General features: G+C 35.5%; 1 long non-coding RNA gene across 5 annotated transcripts in view; it reads right to left on the minus strand.

Moving 5' to 3' along the window:
- The window catches only part of LOC135293920 (uncharacterized), a 190,021-nt gene that overhangs the window by 153,649 nt on the left and 17,922 nt on the right, over nucleotides 1-18,450 (minus strand). Inside the window, exon 4 of one of the 5 annotated variants that reach the window (XR_010356032.1) lies at nucleotides 61-827. The exons of 3 other annotated variants lie outside the window; for them this stretch is intronic. This is a non-coding gene — a long non-coding RNA (uncharacterized LOC135293920). Of the gene's footprint in view, nucleotides 1-60; nucleotides 828-9,889; nucleotides 10,416-18,450 lie in introns of those variants that run through there. One more of the 5 variants, XR_010356030.1, reaches the window with a different exon arrangement.

The raw sequence follows: 18,450 nt of genomic DNA on the forward strand, positions 1-18,450 counted from the left end.
CAGGAAAATGTACACAAAATATGATCTAGTTTTGACACAGGAAAGAAAGGAATGGAAAAGAAGAGGGAGTTTGAATGTTTTAACTGATGCTAGAGTAAGAATGTGAATCTAAATTGAAAATACACCTTGCAGCCCTTGTTATCACTGAAAAATATATGACCTAGAAGAACTGAACCTCTCTAAAAAGCAGCAACAACAATCATAGATTAAAAATATTCTGCTGAGGGATGGATAATATTTTCCCATGAATGCATTGACTGGCTTCTTAAAGCAACATTTTCAGTGAGTTTCATTTTGGTTTCCCTCACTAAAACAAAGTAAACTTATTTCCATGAGACTAGAAGTACCAAATAACTTTGAAAAGGGCATGATTTCATTTTAGAGATCTGTAAGAATAGCAAGAGGCCAGTATTAGTACATCTACATTTATATATATATATATACACATATATATATGAAACACACATCTATGCATAAAAATTTTACAGCAGAAATTATATTTTTCTGGTTCTGTTGCCAGGAGAGATAAAGTAACAATGCATGTAACAGTTCATAATGTCATAGGATAATTCATGTTTCAGGGGAATTCAGGAGATCACTTAGTCCAATCTTCTTCTCAAAACAGGGTCAGCTGTGATGAGGTCAAACTGTGTCAGTCTCAGGTCTTGATGCAGGGACTTTTTGCTTCAAAACAGTGCCTACACCATCTATTTTTCAGAATCTACTATTGCAATTGGTACATTAGTGGCTAAGAGTACTAACTAGGGTCATTTCAATCTTGAACTTCTGAGTAAGATGGCACAATTTTATCCCAAGGAGCTTGCAATCTAAGAAAAACATGTAGAAATATATATAGAAATAGCAATGAATATATGGTTAGCATTTATGGGCCAAGCCATGTGAGTTACCTCTTATGAGAGGAAATACTTAGAAAAGTAAAGCAATCACAACCTCATTCAATATGAGAAAGTTATTTTCATCAAGAGAGTGAAAATTATAAATCTATACCCTAAAGGCACCCATCAAGCAGAAATTTGTCAGAAGTACGGAACTAGAAAATAAATAATGACTATTCAGATAGTGGTGAAACAAAATAGCAGCTCAGGATGTTAAGACATTATCTGAATTTTATCTTTGTGTACAGCATTATATCTCTGTATATGCCAGGACATGCAGGAACGACTGGATGCAAATGTAAAAAAAAAAAAAAAAATAAAAAAATTATTCTTAAGAGTGCTGGTGTGGCTCTTAGAAAACCAGCTCTTTTAATTTTCTGATTTTTACAGGCATTGTGTCTAACCTCTGGGTCAAAAACCATGGATAATATTTTAAAAACACCCAAATTATTTAAACATGATATCATTATTTAAAGTATTAAATAGTTCAAGTAATAAGTCTTTTCATGTTACCTAGGAAGTCTAAGGTTTCCTATTGGGCTTAAATGAAAATGGAATGAAAAATAAAGAAAAAATTTTGCCAGTAAATTTTTGGACATAGATGACCAGTTTGGTCCTCACAATCCCAAAATACTACCTCAACTTATTTGTCCACAAGAATATTTACATCCCTCCAACATTTTTTCACAAGGTACAAACGTGCATCACATTGCTAAATGTAGAATCAAACCCCAGAATTAACAGCATAAAAGTATAACGCTGAAGGTGCTGCTATTGGTGCTCTTACTGATGAAGATTTATCTAGACTAAAGGAAGTTTATGTCTTCTCATCCTGTGAAAGTAGATAAGAAATCAAGAATGGGATTTGCCTAACTCTACCTTAGACACTTAAAATTTATTTTCTTTAAATAAATGTACACAATAAATTAACTTAGTTTCTTAGTTCATTCTCAGTTCCATAGCCTATTTATTGCTTCACTCCTAGTCTGTTTGATTGGTTTCTTTGTTCCCCCCAAAATAAAACAGGCTTGGTTTTGTTGATGGTTTGTTCCAGTAGTCATTCCCAAAAGATAGGATAGGCAAAACTGAGCCAGCCTTGCCCTTCTCTGCCATACACAACTCCAAAACTTTTTCTCAAACACTGCTTTACATCCTCCAGTCAGGCCTCAGGGTATGAAATGTACCCTCAGTTTTGTGTTATAAATACATCATCATAGTAACCTGCAACACAAGTTTCACATAATTTCAAACTCTTTGAAATAGATGAAACAAAAATACAACAATAATGTTCTAGTTTCGTGGGGGTAATAGACGGGGATAGGGGTCACCTGTTACAAAGTGCATTGTGGATGAAAACCAGCTGCTTTAAGTGAGTCTACCCATGAGAAATGTGAATGACTGAATTCTCCTGAAAGACAATGACAGAATAAATGCAGTCACTAACAGAGTCCTCAGGAGCAGACAAAGATCTTGTTAGATCTACATATAGCACTGGCCTAAGTTACTAATTCTGGCTTCCATTATTCTCCATGGACTGTAAACTGATCAGTTTAGACTTAAGCAACTAAACTGTACATGCCTAAGATGAATGAGATAAATGCCATCATCAGTGTATATGATGATAATACAAGGAGTTGAGAATACTATAAAATTTGGGAATAAAAAAATGTGTTTAAGATTAGAAGAATTATATAATTAGTAAAAAGTTTAGAAATGGCTTAGAAGCAACAGTGGAGAATAAGAGATGTAGGCAAGCACAAAATTGCTGACTTGAGGAATGTTCTTGCAACAAGCTGTTGATTTACATTCTCTAAACCCAGAAGCTTTATTTAATTTAGCAGTTCATCCTGTTCTGGTCTCTAGTGTCTTCCTCCATCTACTTAAAGGCATTTTTCTACAAATATTATATTTAAAATAAGTATTTGAAATTCCACTGTGCTGGTCGAGCAGGGAAGGGCTAGGGAAGGGACTCTGTTGCTCCCCGTACTTAATTTTTCTGAGACAGAAAACTATTAGGGAGCTGGGGTATGTGTCCATACTTTGGATAGACTAATGGAATACACAAATGCAGAGACACTGCCATGAAAAAAAATATAAATCTGTTTTGCTCCAAAGATCCAAGCTTAAAAGGAGACACCAGGGGCCCAAGCAGTCTTACTAAGTGATCATAACACAACCACCAAACTGGGAAGCTGAGTAATTGTTTGTATAGCTACCCCATAGATTCACACCTGCCTGCCAAGCATTGCAATTTAAAAGCTTTTACTCTCACAAGGTCAATTGTGGTTAGTTCTCTTGTTGGAACCCTGGAGCATGGGTTGGAACAGTACAAATGAATCAGGCCTGTAATATGCAGACTTCAGCTCTTTACCATCTGACTATACACTGCTTTGATTTTTAAACAGAGAACACTCCCACATATAGAAGAAATCCAGGTAAGGAACTCCTAACATTAGAAGTGCTCATTAAAATAAATACATGATAACCTCAGAATGGTGGTATGGTGGTACTCCCCTCCCTGTTACAACAGCTTTATTCCTGTTCTTATAATGTCTTACACACCTGTAGTTTTTCTGCATAAAGAGGAAAAAAATAAGGTTAAAAAGTATCTTAAAACATACAACAGCAGATATTTATAGTTATAAGTGTTGCAAAGTGATGCCCCTTAGCAATGCACAACATGAAATTTAAATAATGATGATCATAAGAAAGCTTAGAACAAGGAAGCACAAAGGAATGACGTCGGGCTAATGACTGCAATTTGCCACTGCTCAAGCCTTTGTAGGATTTATTTCTTCATTTCAATTTGCATTTCTACAGTAACAAAATGTATTTATCTCAGCACACGTACCTCAGGAAATTATTTTAAAATCCAGTCAATCTGCCTACTCAACCAGCATCCTCAGCATAGCCTAATGGATAATTGTGAAACTCAAACTCTTTTAATTCTCTGATGCTACTCTGTTCTTAGCTCATCTAATCTCTTCCTCTTGGTGCCCAGAAGTCCTTGACCTTTTTCTTTTTTTAAACAAGCTAGAACTAGAACACACAAAATTTGGAAAATCCCAGTCACAATAGGCATTGTGCTAAATGCTGAATTTGTAGTCCTTTAAAACAGACAAAATGTCCATGCAAAAATTAGACAATCTAACAATGACACAAGTTGGGTATCCCATTTCCAGAATTGTAAGACCTAGTGCCTTTCTACATGTTTAGCACTGCCGCACCCAAGGCACACAAATTAATGATACAACCACAAAACTTGCTAAGGTGGTTGGCCAAACATATTTTTGTTTCTTTTGCTTATTGTTTGAAATAATACATTCTTGATAACAAACTTTCAATGCAAGTATTTATTCAGCTTCATTTGAATTCTTGTTGTGTCCCACTCTTTTGTCAATAGTGCTTTTGGAGAGAATATTTTGAAAGCTCTGCACAGTAAGATTCTTACTGCTGATGTCTTGATAGAAATTGGAATATTGATGCCAAGTGGTGGGTATTGATCTAAATTTGTTTCTTGCCTATACAAACTCAAAAAGGCAGTAGACAGATTGTAGGTGGTTGTGCTGTACTGTTGTGGACTGGAACAACTTTTTATTGATGAACCACATAAAAAATTATCTAGAGCTTACCATGGATATTTTATTGATATTCATGACTTGCTCTCAAGGAACAATTAACATTTTCCTCTGATTTCATGGCAACATTGCAGCTTATAAAAAACTCAGAAGACAGGAAGAACAAGGATTTCAGTAAAAGGATCTGTGAGGGTATGAAGTTTTATTTGCTCTCTAGATATGCAAAGGTCTATGCACCCACAGCAAACCATGGCAGTGAGAGCTGAACAAGTCTTTTTGTACCACCGTCAACCAGGAGCAATTAAAGTCAGCAGGATGCAAGACATGGCTCTAAATATGCAAATAAAGGTTGATACAGAAAAGAAGTGGTGTCACAAATGTATAGAACAACTCAGCAGTCCCCATCTGACTTACTCACTACTTCTGTGATTTTATGCAGAAACAACATGGTCAAGTCATGATAAACATAAAAGAAAGAGAGAGAGAGAGAGAGAGAGAGAAAGAAAAGAAAGAAAGAAAGAAAGAAAGAAAGAAAGAAAGAAAGAAAGAAAGAAAGAAAGAAAGAAAGAAAGAAAGAAAGAAAGAAAGAAAGAAAGAAAGACTATTTCATACAGTCTACTGGATCATGCAACATTCCTGAACAAACTTTTAAACCAACCCTAGAGCTTGTGCCTCTGTTGATAATGAAAGAGTTACAAGAAATTCACACAGAGATGAAGAAAGCTGACAGGAGAAATACAACTGGATTTTCTAGGAAGCAGCAAAACAAATGAAACACAGACAGTGAAGAGAAAGATGCAAAGGATTATGGAGAGGCAAGTATCAACAATAAGAATCCAAGAGAAAACAAACTTAGATATTAGTAGTGTTAACCCATTAAAATCAACATGTAGGGGGAAAAGCAATATCAACATTCTACTAAAACTGGCATGACTGAGACCAGAAATGGTCCCTTACAGTCAGATGCTAAGGAAGTTTTAGACCAGTGATTGGATACAGTATGCTGTAAATGTGAAATATTAAATATCAAAATATGGAAGCTTTGTTTAAGGGAAAAATGGAAGAACTTTGAAAGTCACAAGCCTGTCAAATCAGAAAGAAACAAGTACCAGAATTGCATAGATAGCATCTACTGTACACCTAATTAGTAAGTTATGCAATAACGACTATTCACAAAGACATATGGACAGTAGTCAGTTGTGATCCCAAATTCCAGAAAAAAAGAACCTATCAAACCATCACCCCACCTATCCAGCTAGTCATTGGAAATAAATGTTATTATGTAACTGACGGAACAACCTGCCATCTCTTCAGGAAATATTACTAGCAGAATAAAAGAAATAAAAGTGTTCAAAAGTGGGCAATGTGCACCTGAAGTGATTTTCATTCTAGAAAGTCATCTTGTGTTCCTCCATTCATTCCCTTAGTGTATCCTCTTTACTTTTTTGGGGGTGGTGCATATGTTATGAGCTCTTTGAGAGAAGAGACTATAAAGACAACTAAGTGCAAACACCTGTAATAAAGGGGTGTATTCTGGTTTCCAGTAAATTGTGAGAAATTAGCAAATTTAGTCAACAAGATATTTTGAAGTAACGTCTAAAATATGAGATCCTGTTTCAGCATAGTTTCTCTCCTTTGATCATGACAGGTGACCAAGGTAGACATAACAAGTTTAGATCTTAAATGCCTAAATTAGAAAGATAAAATCCAGTCAAGTCCCTCGTTTATATTTCTTTAGCACTAACAGTGCAGTTCTTATGTGTTCTCAGGGCTTCTGGGCCTTGTGCAATTCATCTAACTGAAGAGAATTCAACAGGCCAACAAATCAATGGCAAGGTCAAAGCAATGAGTTAGGAAAGCATTGTTTGCCACAGACTTTTGAAAGGCCAGGTGGGAAGAAAAGGCAGTAGTTGACAGATGAAAAGAAAATCATGGATTCATCTCTTCTATGTCTTTTTACCTCTGGGTGAGATCCTTGCAGTAATCATTATTGAAATTTATCTTTTATTCTGTCAGTTTGAACTTATCAAAGAGTACAATGGCATAATTCTCTGTAGTTTTCATTTGGACTCTGACAAAAAACCCCACCCAGTTATTGTTTTACATTAGAATGGCTTTTTCCAGGCAAAGAAGTCCTTTTGAATCACCCTAAGATAGTATGTGCTGTCTGATGCTCCATTGCAATATCTGGTAAGATTAGACCCTGACAATTGTAGTGATTAATCTCAAACAGATGAGAAGCTGGCACAGGTGGCTTTCTGCACCCTTGACAGGCAACTTAACGTTCTTGGTTTTAAATGGTTTGGGCTTTTTTCAAGTGGTATATTGTGAGACTCACTTCATTATTTTTGAAAGTAACATTGCTGAAGTTTTTTTCAGCATCCACTGAGTTATGTATATTTGGTTTGCCCAGTTGTCTGTGTCCACGTAGTTTCTCTATATGTTGATATATTAATAGAGGGATCTGCAGTATTCTGCAGGCTGTTTTTCTGTTGAAACAGAGATTTTGGACTATTATGAAAATGCCAAAATAATGTTACAAGTACGACTCATTGCATAATCTTTGACCCAGTAGAGATTTATATGAATTCCTGTGTCACTGCTTTAGCATGCTGTCTTTCAAAAAGGAAGTTACTAAATTGAATATTCTGAACATTTCTAGAGACTGGTGTTGCACAAGAGACAACCTCACAGGGGTGTGATTGCTAATGCTTTTCTTTATCTCTAATAAACTCTGTTGTGACTGTTAATAAATTGGCTCTAATGCAGATGTCTATAAGAGATTGCTGAATGCATGTTATTAACCATTGTGACCTGCACTGTATCCTGCCACCCTAAGTATTTCTTCCTTTCAAAAGCACTATAGGTTGTAACAAAATACAGTCCCTCTTTAAAAGGTCAACACAGTGGAAAGTCACTGGAGTCAGACTGGAATAACTGCACAAGCCAACCTGGCTGAACTTGTTTTGTCTGAATGGTAATCAAATCTCTATCTTCATAAAAACTTTTCTGCTTGCTTAGCCTTGTTTTAAAAACAACACCTTCTAGCAGTTGGGATCAAATCCAACTTTACACAATTTAAAGAAGAACTATATAAATATTACTTAGCATGAAGATGAAAAGTAGAATTACACTTCTAACAGTGAATGTATTTATCCCAAAATATTGCTCAATAACATAACCACAACAGCCATTATTTTAATTAAAAATACCTCCTAATCACTGTGTGTTTTGGAATAAGGAGAGAAAATCTGTTCCACAAATATAAATGGATGCACAGAGTAACAGCTATCTTCAGGAAGAAGACAATGATGCTGTTATTCATCAGCTTTAATATGTAAAAAGCATCATAGTTTTGTATTGGAAAAAAAGGAGCAAAATTTTATCTTCAATGAGTTTTTTTTTATAATTGCAGTATCTAATAGTATGAAAAGTAGTCTTCAGTTCAACTAAGAACTTGGGTTATAGACCAGGGTTTTACAACAAATCAGCCTCAGTGGGTCAGGTTAGGTATCTAAAACTTCAAATTGTTTCTCACTCTAAAAACAAATAGCATTAGAACAATCTGAGATGTTTTCATTGCATTTGGAAATGTTCTGATATTAAGGATTTGGCTTAAGATTTATCTCAGCTGTAACCTAGGCTATACCTGAGTCTTCTCTATTAACACAGAACATGATGAAAACCAGATTATTTCTCCTTATTCACACTGTATGATGAAATGTTCAGAAATGAAAGTGTGAAAACCACCTTTCTCCAATAAACTTTATATAAATTAGAAGTTAGTTTTTAAAACACCATGTAGAATGCATCAGAGGAAAGGCTAAGCACTGGGTAGCTGGAATAGGAAAGAAAAGCAACCTTTAAGTGTCTTGTCTTTCATGTTAATAATATCGAACTTAGTGAGTTCTTTCCAATGTTTTACTTGCAGAGCAAATATTTTCTCTTTCAGTTATTGAACTCAAGGTGTGATGTCAGCTAACAGCACCTTCAATTTCTTTAAGTAATGAATAAAGATCACCAGAAAAGTGATGAACTACTACAAAGTTTTAAAGGAAGGTGAAACAAATGAGTTTTTACATATAGTTCAGAGATATTCTCTAGGTTCTTTTGATGATGAGCAATATGGGTTTGATGACAGTAGATGCCAGCACATAGAGACAGCCATTTAATGTTTAAGAAAGATTCCATGTTATTTTAGTGACAATGCAGCTGATCTGTCTGGAGGATACTTGCTGTCTGGTACTACACAGAAAATTTAAAAGTTCAGGGAACCTGGCCTCTGTTTTCATTTTTGTTACTTTAACAATTATCAATAACAATTCAGAGAGAAATTTAAATTGTTGCTGAATTTATCACTAGCCTGGCATTTACAGTTGCAGCAGCACTCTGTTGTGTGTTTTCCTTCCTAGTAAGGATCTAAATACAGTCATCAATGGACTTGACAGTTTTAACTGTGATGAAGTTTCACAGAGATCCACCTACACTGATTTAGAAACCTAATAGTAGCTTATACCCCAGTAGCCCAGCTACTTACAGTCTTCTTGTGGAAGCCAAAAAGAAGAATATGGAAAAAAAGTAGAATGAAATAATCAGCTGCCAAGGGTGATACAAGTGTTGTTGATTCAACTTGTTACATTCTCCAGGGCTGGGATGCTCTCCTTTTTATTTGGTCTCAGTTATTTATTTGCCTTCTTGCAGATTAAAACAATGGCCAAAGGGATTCTTAAATTGTAAATTTGCATAAATTGTTAAGGATGGATTAAGAAAGATGTCATTATAAATTGGCATTTGTGGGATCCTTGTCTTTAAATTCATGGCTATTCTAGAATTATATTTTAAGAGTCACTGCCTATGTTGACATTGAAGAGCAGTAGATTTGTAGTGTTTCCAGTGTTTAGGTGTCTGCTTTGGAGTACTACAGAAGCACTGATGATGTCCTGGTCCCTGCAAAGAAGTTTTAGCATTGCTATGTGTGAAATACTGTCAAAGGCTGCAAAGGAAGCACTGCCTCACTTACCCTGCTGGAGCTCTATGAAGCACTCCTAAAACTGGGATTCACCAAGTCTGTGGGTATTTGAACATATCTTGATGTTTTCTATGATCTGGCAAATCTTTCTGGTTTAGGATTGGTTAAATTTAGGAGGTTTTAGGTATTAAGTACTTAAGTTGAAAAATCCTGCCAAATTTAAATCCCTCCTTTTCTTTTCTTTTCTTTTCTTTTCTTTTCTTTTCTTTTCTTTTCTTTTCTTTTCTTTTCTTTTCTTTTCTTTTCTTTTCTTTTCTTTTCTTTTCTTTTCTTTTCTTTTCTTTTCTTTTCTTTTTTCTTCTCTCTCTTCTCTTCCTTTCTTCTGAGTATCTTAAACATTTATGTGACTATCTGAATCAATATCAGTTCTTCTCCTCACCTTCTTGTTAACCATTGTTTCAGAGATTTTTTTTTTTGTGTGTGTGTGTGTGTATGATGTACTGTCATTTGGTCTTGGTATAATTGAGAGGAACATGTCCAATGCCAAAAAATATCTATTTAAGCAATGATTAATCATTAATGCATGATATCAAATAACTTCGTTCAATGTTATATGTCCTAATGTAATGTCTTCCAGATATATCCTAGTTTAATCTCCCATTGATTCGAAAGGAATTTATCTAGTTCTATAAATCACAGCTCATGTTCTGCATATGCTGCTCATTCTAGAAATAACATGGCATAAAATCCTCTTCTTATTCCCAGTGATTAATTTTTCAACCATTAATCAAACTGTTTGTTTCGGAGTTTCTCCTGCCAAGGTCACTTGTTGCTATTTTGGACTTGAGCAAAGCAGGCATTTATTTTAAAAATACAGATAAGGTCCTTGGTTAATATCAATTCCATCACAGAGGTTATGTACATTTATAGAAAAGGAAGTTTTTCCAGATGGTTGCAGTAATGAGAATATGTCTGGGAAAAACAAAGTGTAAATTAGCAAAACTGAAGTCCAAGAAAGGAGTCTGCAACTGGACAAAATAAGGATAAACATAAATGATAAACTTTTAACTAAATACATATGAATCCAGACATCATCATTTGACAATTTTTTGATGGATTGATGGCACAATGCTGAAATAGACATACTCCTTGTATAAAATAAAATAATGATATTTTTAAATGTAACTTTTCAGGTTGAAATAGCCTGTACAAAGTCTACAGGTTCAGGATTATATTTTTTTTAAATAGCCATTTTGTAGCCTTCAGTTAACTTCCTCAAAATGTTTCTAGAAAACACAGACAGTTAGGTGAGATCTCCGGCTAGAAAGACAGAGTAACACTACTGATAGAATTGAAAGAGAAGGGCAGGAGAACTCTTCCAAGGGCCAAATTTTAATGATAGAAAAATAAGTGGGAATTTGTTTGAAGTTAAAGTCTGGCTGAAAGGTATCAGCATATAAAGTTCTTCACCAATTTTGTTTCAATAAACATTCTGAGTTAAGCAGAAGTAGTCCATAGACATTTTAGCAACATTTCAGTACAAGCAGTCAGCTCCTGTGAGTACTATAATGCACATATGAGCTACAAGGTGTGCAGTCAAAGGAATGGTTTGCAGTCAGTCATTTTATCCGTAATTATAAGTAAGTTAAAATAATCCATAATTAGAAGTTAAAATAGAGGAAGAAAGAAATTAAGTAAATAACAGAATTAGGATCTTTATAAAGTTCAATTGTTACACAGCTGGAGACTGCAATACAGTACAGATGTATACACAGACAGTGGGTATGGAGCAGGCAGTTTCATCTTCAGCATTTTAGTGTTTAAATATTAACCATGCCATATCTTTTTTTTTCCTTTGTTTTCCCCCTCAGGTTGACAAGCTACTTTCTCTGAAACACCTTACCTATCCATAAGGCAGAACAAGGAGATAAATATGTTGTTTTCCCTCCTGTAACCTAGGGTTCCAGGAACATTTTTTTCTTAGAACAAGAACCAAAATACAAATTTAGGGTAAACCTTATCTTTTAGTAAAACAAACACCCATATTTTGCCCACAAAATCAGAAATAAAGGCATGCAGAAATCAGAGAGCTTCAGCAACAGAGTGGGTATGATACCTGGAGACCTTCAGGAGAAAATGGGAATATAGTATACTTCAGTGTGAGCACATGAGCAAAACCAACTATGTGAATTATGACATTGCTTGAGTCGCTTACTTGAAGAAGTAGATACTGAGTCAAAACTTGAAAATTTTCTTGTTTCGTACTTTTAAAGTACTACCTGACATGACAGAAATGCAACTTTTCTATCCAATGTTCAGCATTATCAACCTGACCCCAATGACTATCTGATTAAGACACATGCAATTATTAACGTTTATCCACTTCCATAAACCTCTCTGTGTGACTTTTAATGGATTCTACATCATGTTGAGATACATTTAATCAGAAATGTAATATATGAGTAGCTTTGATTGCAGTGAAAGTTAGAATAGGTACTTTTTGTTTTAAATTTGAACAAATGTTTACATCACTCTAAATTGACAGTGTTCTTGTATCACCACTACAGAGAAATATCTAATCTATCTTCTGCTGCATTAAATTGTTGTTCTTGATAACAATGACAGTACAGTTCACATAAAAACTTCATAGCTCATAAACAGTATCCAGAAGTTTTGCACTATAAGCTAAATTTTGTGGTCATGATGAATCCAGCACCTGAATTAGAGGCCTCATTCACGAACCAGTTAAAGCACACATATTATTGAATATTTGGCAATTTATTTACAAATATTTTTTTTTATTTTCCCCTAGCAATGAGGTGTAAAATGGTACTGCAACAGAGTTTTTTTAATTTCTCAAATAGCTTCAACTGGTCTTATGTGACTATTGTCTGGTATAATATTACTCAATTACCACCACGACATTTTCTCTATAGAATGCCACACACATGTTGATGTTCTTATGAAAAATGATTAGTTGTTAGTAAAAACAACTGTTTTATTAAAGAAAAAGAAACTCCTATAAAAGGAGTTTGGAGGCTGAAGTGAGACTTAAAAGTCAACTAAGATAACCACAATGTCTCAGGTTGGTTGAATAATTTTGTGAGTTAGAGGCAAAAGTGTGTTTTAATAAGTGCAGTGCAGGTGTTTCTTATGCACTTTTCTTGAACGGCTCTTCAATAATGATTTAATACATGCTATAATAAAGGAGCCTGTACATGGATCTAATACATTTTATTTTATTGCACTCCACTTTATCTCAACCAATTGCCATTCTACTTTATCACAAATGATGAAACTTTTTCTGCCTGTAAGCATGATAAAATAATTTGTGTTTCAAAGTGATAGTTAAGGAGTTCTAAGATGTATAGATATGTTTTCTATATAGATATCTTTTCTTTGTCTGGTTCTAGTTAATAGACAAATAATGATCTCTCACTGGTTGGATTACAGTGCATTGCAACAGTATAACCAGACTGCAATGTCAGCCCTGTGCAGAAGGGATGCCCTACTGAAGGCTAATAACTTTATCTCAAACAGTGCTCCACACTTTATCCAGACAAGATATTCTTCCTGTAAAATATTGCCTCCTTCAGAATTTGCTTTTCTGCCCCCTCTCCTTTTTTCCCATTCCCATTTCTGTTTGGAAGATTTTTATTTCCTAGAATTTGAGGAGAGCTCTAGATGATTTTCAGACTCACTCAAACTCTTTCTACCTAACTGCAAACGAAAATTGCACCTTTCTTCTCTACATGGTCTTCCCACAGAGGCAATTTTTATGTGTGACATTGTTTTCTTCAGTCAAACCATCAATGTGATACTCCTTAACAATTTTCTTTGACATCACATTCAGTTTTAAGATTAGTACGGTCATAAATGAGGATATCAATTCATTTCCCTTCTCTTTTTTTTTTTTTTTTTAGTCACTTTGGATCACTCATTTTTATTCTTCTTTGGAGGCCTTATTCCCCTCATGTTATCCACTCATAAACAGATTAAATGGCGTAGCAGCAGACAGCAAATAACAGAGGTGGGACTAGCACAGAGTTCTGGCTACCTCACACCAGCTACCCTGAGTGCCAGTGGCAGCTAACCACAATAAACTAGAAATCTTCAAGTTTAATTTGCTCTTCTTCTCAGTCTTCATGAAATCCTGGGTTGTTATCATTATTAACTAAGCTTTTTTAAAATTAACTCAGATATTTCTGTGTTATATTTCAGTCACTTATGGGCGACTGAGTGAAAATATAGTCTCAGCGCAGGCAATGTGTATTTGTTTTAGTTTTACCGTAATTCATTTTTTTGCAATATTTCCTTAAATTATTCAAGACATTTGTATACTTCTGCTTCTTTTGTTTTCACTAGCTAATAAATAATTTGCTTCTAGGTGCTAATGATAGCCAGGGATCTCAGTAGAGATAAAGCTATGCCCAAATAAGTAAGATGAAAATTCAGAAATTACATTCTTCTTCTTGTTTCTTGTGATAGGAAGGTAAGAACATTATATTTGTAGATTAACTGGCAGAAATTCCAATAAATTCTACTTGCATATGAAACCTGTCTTTGTTTAAAGTAAAACTGAAACACCTTTCTGTTAAATTTCTTCAACTTAAAAAAATTATGTCATATAATTTCACTCTTGGTTCTCTTTAGCTCTCATTCAGACATTTTCAGCAGTTTATTACTAGTATATTCTAGTACTAAATGTAACAAACTGGAAGATCCTAAGGATATTTCAATGGTGTATTATAGACATTAAATACACAAATGTTATATTAAGGGTTACGTTTTAGTTTTGCATTATTGTCATATCCCAAAGAAGGGGAGAAGGGACATGGGAGCAATAAAATTTCCCAAAATTTATATTTAGCGATTGAAACATATGTGAATTTCTTAACAGCTTCGCTTATTTTTTTCTTTTCCACATGAATATTTACAGCCCGCAAGGAAAGAAAACAGGAGTACCAACATACCATAAGCGCATCTATCACATTAAATTTTGGCCCAAGTAGAATGTAGACACTCCAAGTAGTTTGAAAGACTATTCTAGCAAGACTTCCAGCTCAGTATTTTTGGTCCCAATGAATATCATGAATAGGATAGGATATTCACATGAATATCCTACAATTTGTCTGTCAGTGAGCACTGCTAAAGTGCTTGAACAGTTGAATTTAGTCACCACCATATTAACCTTAGTTCTCTGTGACAACACTTTTCAGTGTGTTTGCTTTCTGTTACAATGGACAAGAGAAACCTACTTACAAAAAAAAAAATAAAATAAAAGCTTGTATAACATTGAGGATAAGGTGAAGCCTCTGGATATAAAATATGACATTTACTAGGAATAACTTACTTCTTAGTAACAGCTTTTACAGTATAGGACAAGTTATATTTACAAAGCACCTCACCTTAAACCTGGAAATAATTTTTATGAGGTCTCTTTCACATTGTGAATTTTAGATTACTTTTGATATCCAGTTTATGAAAACAAATGTTTGACTTTTCCTTTTCCCTTTGTAGTGTCAAGAAATTTTGCTGTCTTAGGACACACCAGATGAGTTCTCTGCAGTGGATCTGACTCCAAGTAAAATTTAATAAAGCTGTACATGCAGTTGTCAGTAATGCTGGGCAGGACCAATCAAACTAACAGATTCTCATTCTGAGCAATAGAAAGCAAGTAAAATTCTACAGGGTACATGAAGGAATGAGATAATTTTGACTGACATAAAATTTATGCTGCATGTTTCTGATTTGTTGTCTAACCCCTCAAATATATTTACTTTCCCCAAGAGTTATATTTTCTTTGTGAGGTTTAATTCCATCAGAACAGGGCTGCCTTTTACCACAAGTACACTATTGCCTATGTTAGGAGAAGCAAAAATAATGCCTTTAGATGAAAATTCAGTCTTGTACCAGTAGTTTCATTTCCAAACCCTGCCTGTGCAGATGTCCACAAAAGCAGGCTGCCTGTTCATGAGCTTTCCTCTCCTCTGGGCTGCTGAGGGGGCAGAGGTAGTGCTGGCAGCTCAGGGCTCCGTGGCTACTTGTGAACAACCAGGACAGGCTGGACAGATGGCAGCCAAGGAGCTCACTTCCCTGTGCATCATTGCCTGTCAGCTAGCAACGAGCTTGCTGGTTACTGTCTTGCAAATAAAATCAGTAATCAATATTTGAAAACTAAGAAAGATCTCTATTTCTGCCCTAAAGCTGGAGATTTCTTTCCCAAGAAAGGATGGCACACCAACAGCTGGTTCTGTATAAATGAGTGGATAAAGCAGCAGATACAGAAACAAGCAGCTGTCAGCTGCATTGCTCTAAAGCTGACATGCTTTTGTCAAAACAGAGGGCTATTCTGCTAGGGGCTGATATGTTTGAGAGTGTTTGTACTTCATTGTGTCAGTCCTTTTGTTCCCTCAACTTTGCTTTGGATTACCAAATGTGAGAAACAGTGAATCAATTCCCTATTTGACTATGATCAAATTAAACGAAAGAAAGGAAAGTAGGTGGAAAAAAAGGAACAGACAGGCTGAGACTGGCAAAGATATCACGGTTGTTACACTTGGAAGTAGCAATTCCTTCAGCCTTAAAGGACAGAGAGTTCTAGTCTCCCTCAGTTTGAACAACAGTATTTGAACCTACTGCTTTAAAGGGAATAAATATTCCACAATGGAGAAGGGGAGTTCACATCTCATATTTCTCAATTTCTCACATCCTATGTAAGAGTATGTAAAGCTTGAGGAGGAGGAGCTTGATAAAACCGCCTTAATAGTGGGAATAGGGCTCTGCTGAAGTACTACATGGATTTTAGATATGTCCAGAGTTTCAGCATATTAGGTATTGTAAATTACAGTGCAATCACAGTACGTTGTCTTGTACAATATTTTATGTTGGGAGTAAATATTCAACTTTCCATCATTCAGAAAAATTGATTTGATTTGATTTTTATTTATATTTTGAATTTACAAATATAGTCAACAACACTGAGAAAATTATGTTCTTCACAATAAAATTTTATAGGAGCTGACAGAAATTTAGAAAAATTCAAAATTAATGTTTCTTGCCATGTCAGTTATCAAGAACACATTTGTATCTTATACAGGAATTTATGCCATAAATGTGGTCATCACAACATCACAGAAAATTTGGAGGAGAGTATTTCTTATAAGCAGAACTATGATATTCAAGCAGAAAGTACTCATCTCCTGGTTGTTATTAACAATTATTTGATGTGATGTCAGAAAACTGCTTATCAATCTATAAGAAATAGTAGGATATGGGATCTGTCCTGTAAGGCTAAAAAGATACAGGAAAACCAACATTCCCTGGATAATCCAGTCCAAAACCATTACAGCATATTTCCTTTGCCTTAATTTCCTGTTGTTATTTTGGTTTCTTTATTAGTAATTTTAGATTAGAAGAGTGAGTGTCACAAGTTTTAGAGTAATTCTTCAGGGTTTTAGATTATACAGGATAGTTTTCCCAGCTCTCCAAACCTTTGTCTGTTCTTGATTCTGGTGAACATTACAGATACCTATCAATTGACTTAACAGCCTGTAAAAAAAGATGTGTTTTACATTAAAGAACAAGCTGGAGTAATGAAAAAAAAGGCTAAACAGGAGAAGAAATAATTTCCCAGGCAGATAACAACATATGGTGATTTCTACAGGGAAATGCACATAAGGATTCAGAGAATGAGTACTGTATTATGGGGCTTTTAAAATCCAATGGCAGCATCAACATCTCTCAGAAAATGGATGTTGAACTGTATCTCAATGACAGAACAGCAAAATAGAAAACAATGAACAGTGTATGGATAACTTTGAAATAGTACTCACCCTGTCCATCAAACACTGAGCACAAAGACTTGCTGGAGAAGGCAAAGAAATGCTGCAAAATGATCAAGAGGAGAAAGGAAGTATTTGAATGGATTTCTCCCACATGAAATCTAATGATGAACACAACCCCAACAGTTTAGGGACTACAGATGAAAACATAGTATTGAGCCCCCAGCTCCTGCACATTTTGCTTTGATAGTGGAGGTCATTCTGATGAGTTCCAGCAGCTATGGGGCTGATCTGACTTGGTGCAATCTGAAGCAGAGGCAACTCCACCTCTGCCACTGGCATTAGCAGTAGTAATGAGTGCTCCCCAGTAGCCTGAGTGCTCCTCTTTCTATCCACCATGGCTCTCAATGATATCAAAAAATGGCATAAGAGCTTCCACACCAACTCCGAAATTACACCTTTTTTGAAAGGAAGTGAAAAACATCTTTAGAATAGCATATGCCAGATTTAAAAAGTTGATCTCACTGGAAAACTTATAAAACCTCTTTAAGAGCAATTGTCCCAAATGTGTTTGAGGTGCTATCTAGTGTCCATTTTCTTCTAGTTCACTTGAGGCAAAAAAAGATCTAATGAAGGCAATTGTTCCAGTGAAAACCACAAGCTTTCTGAAATATTGTGTCTTAGCTTCCAAGTGCAGAAGCAGTGTTGTTTCTTAGTAATTGCAATGTTTATATTCAGCATGTGATACTACAGAGGATCTCAAATGGTCATAAACAGTGACACAACATCTAACTGGAGGCCTGTCACCAGTGGTGGCCCCCAAGGTTCAATACTTGGCCCAGAACTGTTTGACTTTCCCATCAATGGCTTGGATAAAGGGACAGATGACTCCTCAGCAAGTGCAATGGTGACACAAAGCTGGGAGGAATGGGCCAGAGGGCCTTTCAGAGAGATCTTGGCAGGCTGGAGACATAGGTGGAGAGCAGCTGTCTGAAATTCAACAAAGGCAGATGCAGCATCCTGCACCTGGGGAAGAATAACCCTATGAACCAGCACAGCCTGGGGACTGATCCATTGGAAAGCAGCTCTGCAGAGAAGGATCTGGCAGTCCGGGTGGACAGCAAGCCATCCATAAGCCAGCAGAGTGCCCTGGGGGCCAAGGAGGACAAAGGTATCCAGGGGTGCATTAGGAAGAGCATTGCCAGCACGTCAATGGAGGTGAT

The sequence above is a fragment of the Passer domesticus genome, chromosome 2 (assembly GCF_036417665.1).
Source record: "Passer domesticus isolate bPasDom1 chromosome 2, bPasDom1.hap1, whole genome shotgun sequence".
Lineage (NCBI taxonomy): Eukaryota > Metazoa > Chordata > Aves > Passeriformes > Passeridae > Passer > Passer domesticus.